The sequence below is a fragment of the Bidens hawaiensis genome, unplaced genomic scaffold (genome assembly GCF_021521415.1).
Source record: "Bidens hawaiensis isolate Kalapana, Puna unplaced genomic scaffold, B.hawaiensis_p1.1 tig00001576_1, whole genome shotgun sequence".
NCBI lineage: Eukaryota > Viridiplantae > Streptophyta > Magnoliopsida > Asterales > Asteraceae > Bidens > Bidens hawaiensis.
Window position 1 is genome coordinate 117,644 of NW_027491089.1, and position 7,539 is coordinate 125,182.

The window sequence follows — 7,539 nt, forward strand, 5'->3', positions numbered from 1 at the left end:
CACGGGGTTGGTGAGTTCACAAGTGTATATACAATAAAGCGTTTGCATTTGTGTTTAGCGTTTAGCGTTTGAGTTACCAGATAGTGTTAAATCGATTATATATCTATAGGTAGCTAGCCTATAAAGGAAGTATTACTAAGTGTTCGACACCGAAGCTGACTGTTTATCATGTGCCTTGCCACCAGGTCTATCCCGACCATGGTAATGTGTTTAGCCAAGATTACACCCACTCGACCTCCAGTCGAGCTTAGCGTTGGGTGGGGTTTGTCAAACCCAGTAGTACTACTCAACAATGACTCGCTATTTTACAATACTAAACGGTTCGATGTGTGAAGGACTTCAATTATTTCGTTTGCCACTTAGCCTTTACAAGTTATATATAATTTCATAACAAAATCTAAAAGCGTTTTCGGAGTATGTTATCTCCCCCAAGTGAAAAGCGTTTAAAGAGTTTAAAAGGGGAAAGTGAAACTCACTGTTTGCGAAGATTACTAAAAACAAAAGTCCGATAGATGCGCGTCACAGAAAAATCCTCACTCGAGCTCTAAGACAAAAATGAGATTTTTCTAAGTATTTAAGCTATTAACGAGTCTCTAGACTCGGCACGTAATATCTATGTAAATAATACACTTCGTGTTTCGTTTGTGAATTTCGTGTGACTCGACAAGCACATTAGTGACTCGGCACAAGTGTAAACAACTTCTCAAGCATCAGGTATTAACATAGCATACTTCTAGTAATAATCTAACACAAGGGTATTTTGGTCAAACACGTAGCAATTATCGATTATCAACATATTTCATGTACTTTCGCCTAACTCAGCAACTAGCTTTACCGAGACAGATTACAACTAGTAAAGATTACTCTAACCCACAGATCATAACTCATCAATTAATTCATCAAAAATCATCACAAGAGCACACATGTGTTAGGTTTCCAGAACATATTTTATTATATTTTTATTCCACATAGATTTCTCACAATGATCAAAACATTACAGCAAACTCATAACAATCAAATTCATGCGCAACAGAATGTTATTTGTAATTCCCGTTAAATGAAAATTCCAACAAATACAAGACCACTTGGGTTAGATTCTTAACTCAACAAGTTAACTTCCAGAAGTGGAACCAACCCATTTGGTCTTGTAGTTCACGAGATATGATAATTACAAAACAACTTAACAGCAGGTCTCACAACTCAGATTTGCACTTCAGTTTTGTAAATTCATAAAGATTAACTTTTACTCGTCCAAAAATTACAAATTTACATTCTTTAGAAACTAGACTCAATATAGTACACTGTAGTATTAATAATCTCGACCAATTCTCACATTCACACCCCGTTACAGTCAATTGAACATCAACAACACAATCTGTCCAGAAACAGTTTGCATCCAAACTCAACATATTAACCATCTATAGACCACAATCCGTTCATATGACATTCTAGACACCATAATCACTATCCATGCACATCAATTACACACTACATACATGATTAGGGTTTTACTTGAACTCAAAATCAAAGAAACAAGCGATTAACATGCAATAACATCAATTCTAGTTATCAAATCAACAATCAATACATAATTAAACATCATCTAATCAAAACAAAGCATATGAGCACCATATATATAATTTTCGAAATCTAGGGTTTAGAATTAAACCTTCAAAAGCACAAAAACAAGCAAGAGGAAGGTGAGAGATGACTAGAAACGAGTGTGGGATGCTTCAATTGTGAAAACCAAGATCAAACAAGGGTGGTATGGTGGTGGTGAAGGGCTGCCGTCGCCAAGAGAGGGAGGGGAGGAGGGGATCGATCGATTGAATGGGGAGGGAGGGGTGTAGGGTTTTGTTTATTATTAATAATAATTATTTTACACTTTAGTCCCTCTACTTCTAGTTTGTTAAGTTTCTAGTATAATTAATTTAGTTCTCGTTTCTTGTTTAGCACCACACATAATATAATCAAGTAACACATATGTTAACATAAGGTTATCACGTATTTGTTGTTTTGATGTTTTTCGTTTATTCACCAATGGTTTGCGTCAACTCGTTTGCGTTTCGGTGCAATTCCGAAAGACTACACATGTAGTAATTGTCAAGCGTTATTTAAACCCTTAGTTTAAATGTAATGAGGTGTGCGTTATAGATCCAGTGATCTTAAGTTTGAATTGACGGAGTTTGAGTTAACGGAGTTAACCTGAAATTGACGAGTGTCACAGTTAATCAGCCTCAAAATCAATTTAATGAACCCTAAATACTAAGTGGTATTTATATCAATTTATATGAATTGATAACTGCTCGGTCATTCTTTATTTTCAATTCTACTAGAAGCATCACATTAACATTAGAAATTTGACATAAGCTTTGTTTTCGTTATAATTGATTCAAGGTAATAACAAATATAAACATGTTCTATATTATGTTCCATACTAATGTTGTTCAATACTATTCAATCTATAATCAGTTTGTAACAGAATTAATGTTTACGTTGGATGTATTTCCTATAATCACATTATATACTAATGATATATTCAATCATGTTTTATATTTGAATAATAGATGTCCTCTAAATTATAATATATTGGTTTTATATATTTATGATTTTGTTAAAGTTGACTTTTTTTTCTTGTTAAACCCGAAACCGATATGAGTTAACCCGACTTGTTCAATCCGAACCCCGAACAACCCGAACTTATTTGGGTAAGTTCTAGGGCCAATTGCCTTTATGCTCAAACTCGAATGGCCCGACCCGAACAACCCGAAACTCGATTAAATTACCCGAAGAACACCCCGTGTGTGTGTGTGTGTGTGTGTGGGTATACACTATAGGGCTTTGATCAAATATAAATGAAATTAGCATGCTAAACGTGAAAATCAAATAGAGTAATTATATTTACAAGTAGAGTAATTATGTAATTACTCTACTTGATTCTTGCGTTTAGCATGTTGATTTCTTTTGTATGTTAACTTTCCCATACATATATAAGGGTTCAAATAAAAATAATCGAGTTTTTTTCATAAGGGTTCAAATAAAAATAATCGAGTTTTTTTCATATGAATGGTAAGAACCAATAAATTTTTGACATTTGGCATTACAAATTATAGTGAAAGAACATTTCTATAAAACTATGTCGGTTATAATGATGAAAGAGTAATTCTAGGAAAATATGTCGGTTATTGGTAATTTTAAATCTCAACCATTGATTAACATGAACCAATGGCTATAATTTATTCCTAGTATTCATAGAAATCTACTTATTTTTAGGATAACCCTCCCATATATATATATATATATATATATATATATATATATATATATATATATATATATATATATATATATACGAAACCTTTAAAAGCTCTCGGGTAGCTCCCTACTTTTTCTCAAGCCACCAGATTGTTTTATTTGTAAATGAAGGTTGTTACGCATTTGACCCGAATTCATGGGTATGGGTCTCACCAAACCAAACCCAGATAACCCTTAAATGGGTTATAATAAATTAAAAATTAATCTCATCAAATATTTTATATGAAAATTCCTATAAAATAAGGATATACTAAAAACTAATATCCTGATGTTTTTTTATTTTTGAAAAAAAATATTTATAATTAAGAATCAATTTCATAGTAAAAAAAAGTAAGTGGCTCATGGTCTCATCAAACCCAGATAGTTTTTAAAACGGGTTATAACATCTCATTTATTTGTGAAACTCTTTCATCAGCAAATCCTAATATAGCTTCCTTAAAATAAATAAAATTAGAATCCAAAAATATATATAAATATTAAAAATAAATAATATAAAACAACCATGTAATATGGGGGATAAAAACTAGTTTAGAGATATATTCGATTTAGAGAATGATTTCACATATCAATGTCATGGAATATAAATATTTTTGTACCTAATATGCGTTAAGCAATTATTGTATTCTATCTTTTCTCTATATATGAACGTAATGTTCATGCGTAAATTTGATATGGCATTTAAAGATTTTTTCTATCTATACTAACCTTTACATTATGATTTATTAAACATTGTCAACTATATAAGTGGGGCAAAATGGTATCAAAGCGGGTCAAAGCAACGATGTATGATAATCAATGTCGAGAAACTAGTCATTGCATGATAGGATAAAGTGTGTACATGTTGATGGGTAAAACAATTAGAGACCGTACCTACTCGAAAACATACATATACTCAAACGTGTGGATTTTTGTTCACTCGTGCATATCTTTCGAAAATGCAACTTATTGACACCTCGCTTACTTGGGAATTGAGGCCACTTTCTTTATGAGCCCGTAGTCCGTGACAAGATGAAAGCAATGATCCGCTTATGAGACTACAAGACGAAAGCAATGATCCACAATCATAAGCGGAGAGAAAGGCTGGTCATTAGAAATCCAAATGTTCACAAGACGAGTTCGTGACACATAGCTACATTATTGAAAAACCATATTCTCTTATGAATATTTAACTTTGTTATTGTTTTTTAATACAAATTTGTGTGTTTAATATGATAAATTAGATTAATACACTCGGACATGCTAAACTCAGTCATCAAGAGACTGGGTTACACACTTACACAACCCGTATCTAATGGATTAATGGGTTAAGCGGATAGCAAGCAGATTGTAAACAGGTTGGGTGATCTGTAAACGGGTTAGCGGATTATTCTAACCATAGATCAACCCCTTTAGACCCATCCTAACGCGTTCATTTTCACGTCAGGCTCAAAACTGCAACCTGTATCAATGTTATATTTCAAGCAACTGAGTCCATCAAATTCATCTGAACAAAAGTATACAGCAAATTATAACATAAATAAACACTCCAAACTCGGTCCGAAGTTTACTTAAAATGGTCTATTGTACGCGTAAACATATAGTTTCAAACTTATGAAGATCAAACAAGTTGAGGCTAGAAAATCTGTCTGAAGTTGCTTCTACAACTTCACTGCAAAAGCCAGAAAGCAGTATACAACCCGTCTTGCAAGATCTAAGTCGATAGAAAAATCCCTTCAAGCATATTCTCAGCGCTTCAAGAATTTTTCATATTTAGGATCAGAAAATCTGCAGAAAAAAAGATATTAATCTAAGGTGTCTTACTATATTATAATTTTCCATATTTAGTGTCTATATGTTACATATAAACTTAATTCATGGTGATTTATTTTCATTTCAAATTTTCAACACAACATAATTGACACAAAATTCAAGCTTATATTCAACAAAAATTGCTAAACCAAAATTAGGAGTGATCATAGACAATTGAAACCAACCAAACCGACTAAAACAAAGCAAGTCGACCGGTTCAAGTTCACTGTTTGGAATGTGAAGTTACGTATATGTATTATATTCATGAACCATCTTTAGCGTTGCAAACGTTCTGATACAGACTACTGATTTGAAAAGTATTTAAAAAAAAAATTTCAAACCACCCGAGAGCCAAAATCCAACCAAGACTATAAAGATGCATCTCTAATGCCGAAATTATATGACATAATAAAATTAATAATCACGCATTATTGTTAACATATATAAGTACATTTGCTAATAGCATTTCATATCAAATCAAGTAATAATAGCATAATATTATTAAAACTTAAAAGGCAATGAAAGTAACAGCAATTGGACCTTTATCAAGAAACCAAACCGGCATCAAACTTCTTCAACGCGTCACAATTAGGCGTATGGCGTTGATACCCCCAATGCAACCGTTGCGTTTCCAACCGACAATTATGCGAAAGAATTGACAAATACTCATGCTCAATCCTCCCTTCAAGATGCAACCTTTCCTCACTATTCAACGGATAACGCTGCTCAAAATCACGCAACTTCACAAAAAACGAAACCCCTTTTTGCGTAACCAAACGGTGATCATAACTATAACTTCTCGATAACGAGTAAACAGGCTCGGTCGATGGCAAAAAGCTAACCAACAGAATCACAAGAACCGGTAACAACTGAAGCAACGTCCTGATATTAAACCCGTCCGACTCGTTATGACCCGTTCTCGCACGCGTCCCGTTACCAAAATTAAACCCGTTAAACTGCGCCGCAGCCCGATGATTCATGTTCATCCCACCGAAAAAAAAGTTCCGAAAAATTTCCTCCGCGTCCACATCACCCTCATAATAAAACCCGTTCCCGGCCCGACGCCTCGTGTGTCGTTCGTAAACTGGCTCGTCCGACCCGACAACATCATACTGTTTCCTACTTTCCTCCCCACTCAAACACTGGAACGCTTTCGAAACTTTCTTAAACGCCTCTTCGGAACCCGGGGCTTGATTCTTATCAGGATGAACCTTTAAAGACAGTTTCCTATAAGCCTTCCTAATATCCTCAACACTACAAGTTTTCTCCAACCCTAATATTTCATAATAATCTTTCTTCCTCTTAATCTCCCTCACAATACTAATCTGTTCCTGGGTCACAGACCCCAAACCCGAACCCGACCCGAGTCCAAGACCCGACCCGGATGACTCTTTTCTCTGCCGTACACCTGTTCCGGATTCCGGCGAGATGGGTGTCTCGTTAACACCTTCAAGACTCGATAACAGATCGCTAACATTAAGATTCGGATCCAATCGATGAGCTTTGTTGATGAATTTTAACGCACGAACACGATCGCCTAACCCTAAGGCGTCTTTACCGATTTGCAAGCATTTTAACGCTTCATCTTTGTTACCCTCCATCTGAAATCAATCAAGGAACAAAACCCAGGAAGGAATTGGAATAATAATGGGTGATTGAAAAAGCCCTAATTTGGGTCCAATCGCGTGAATTGGGGAATTTGGGATGAATTGAATTGTGGGTGTTGGAATTGAGGATATTGTGATCGGATCTTGATGGGTAATTGGATCGATTGAATCGATTGAAGATGATTGTTCTTGATTGATTTGGGAACCAAGATGGTGTGAAGGATTAGGTTAATGGGTTAATACTTTTGTAGCATTCGTTTCTTGACGATATAGGTGTCACGTGACTATCAAAATATCATGAAATAAATATATATTTTTTTATTATTTGTGAAAATATACTCTTTTTTTGGATGAGTTAATGGCCATTTTCGTCCCTGTGGTTTGCTACTTTCGCCACTTCAGTCCAAAATTTTTAATTTTGTCAATTTAGTCCTCATAGTTTTAAATTTTAGCCAATTACGTCCCATCCGTCTAACGGCATCCAGCTATGCCGTTAGTTTAAGGGTATTTTTGTCTTTCTCCTTTTAATTTTGAGTTAATGGTCATTTTAGTCCCTGTGGTTTGATATCTTTGCCAATTCAGTCCAAAGTTTGAAAATTTGTCAATTTAATGTTCAGTTTAATTCAGTTTTTTTTATTTTTTATGTTTTTTGTTTATAACCCTAAAGAGCATAAGTCAAGCCCAAAACCATCGAGCAACCTCAAATACTGGTATGCATTTACTCTGTTGACAACAGTAATCATACCCCCCCCCCTTATATTTAGTTTCTAGACATTTCCTAAAATCTTCTCCATGGTGGAATTCAATGGTAAAGTGGTCAAGGTAATTC

The 7,539-nt window shown here is 34.5% G+C and overlaps 1 pseudogene across 1 annotated transcript; it reads right to left on the reverse strand.

The window, feature by feature from the left end:
- Positions 1–4,784: 4,784 nt before the first annotated feature.
- LOC143589048 (chaperone protein dnaJ 49 pseudogene) lies at positions 4,785–7,007 on the reverse strand (annotated as a pseudogene). The gene is made up of 2 exons (XR_013145203.1): positions 5,644–7,007; positions 4,785–5,079 (listed from the first exon to the last, which is right to left on the reverse strand). The product of XR_013145203.1 is annotated as a chaperone protein dnaJ 49 pseudogene (transcript).
- Between the last annotated feature and the right edge of the window lie 532 nt (positions 7,008–7,539).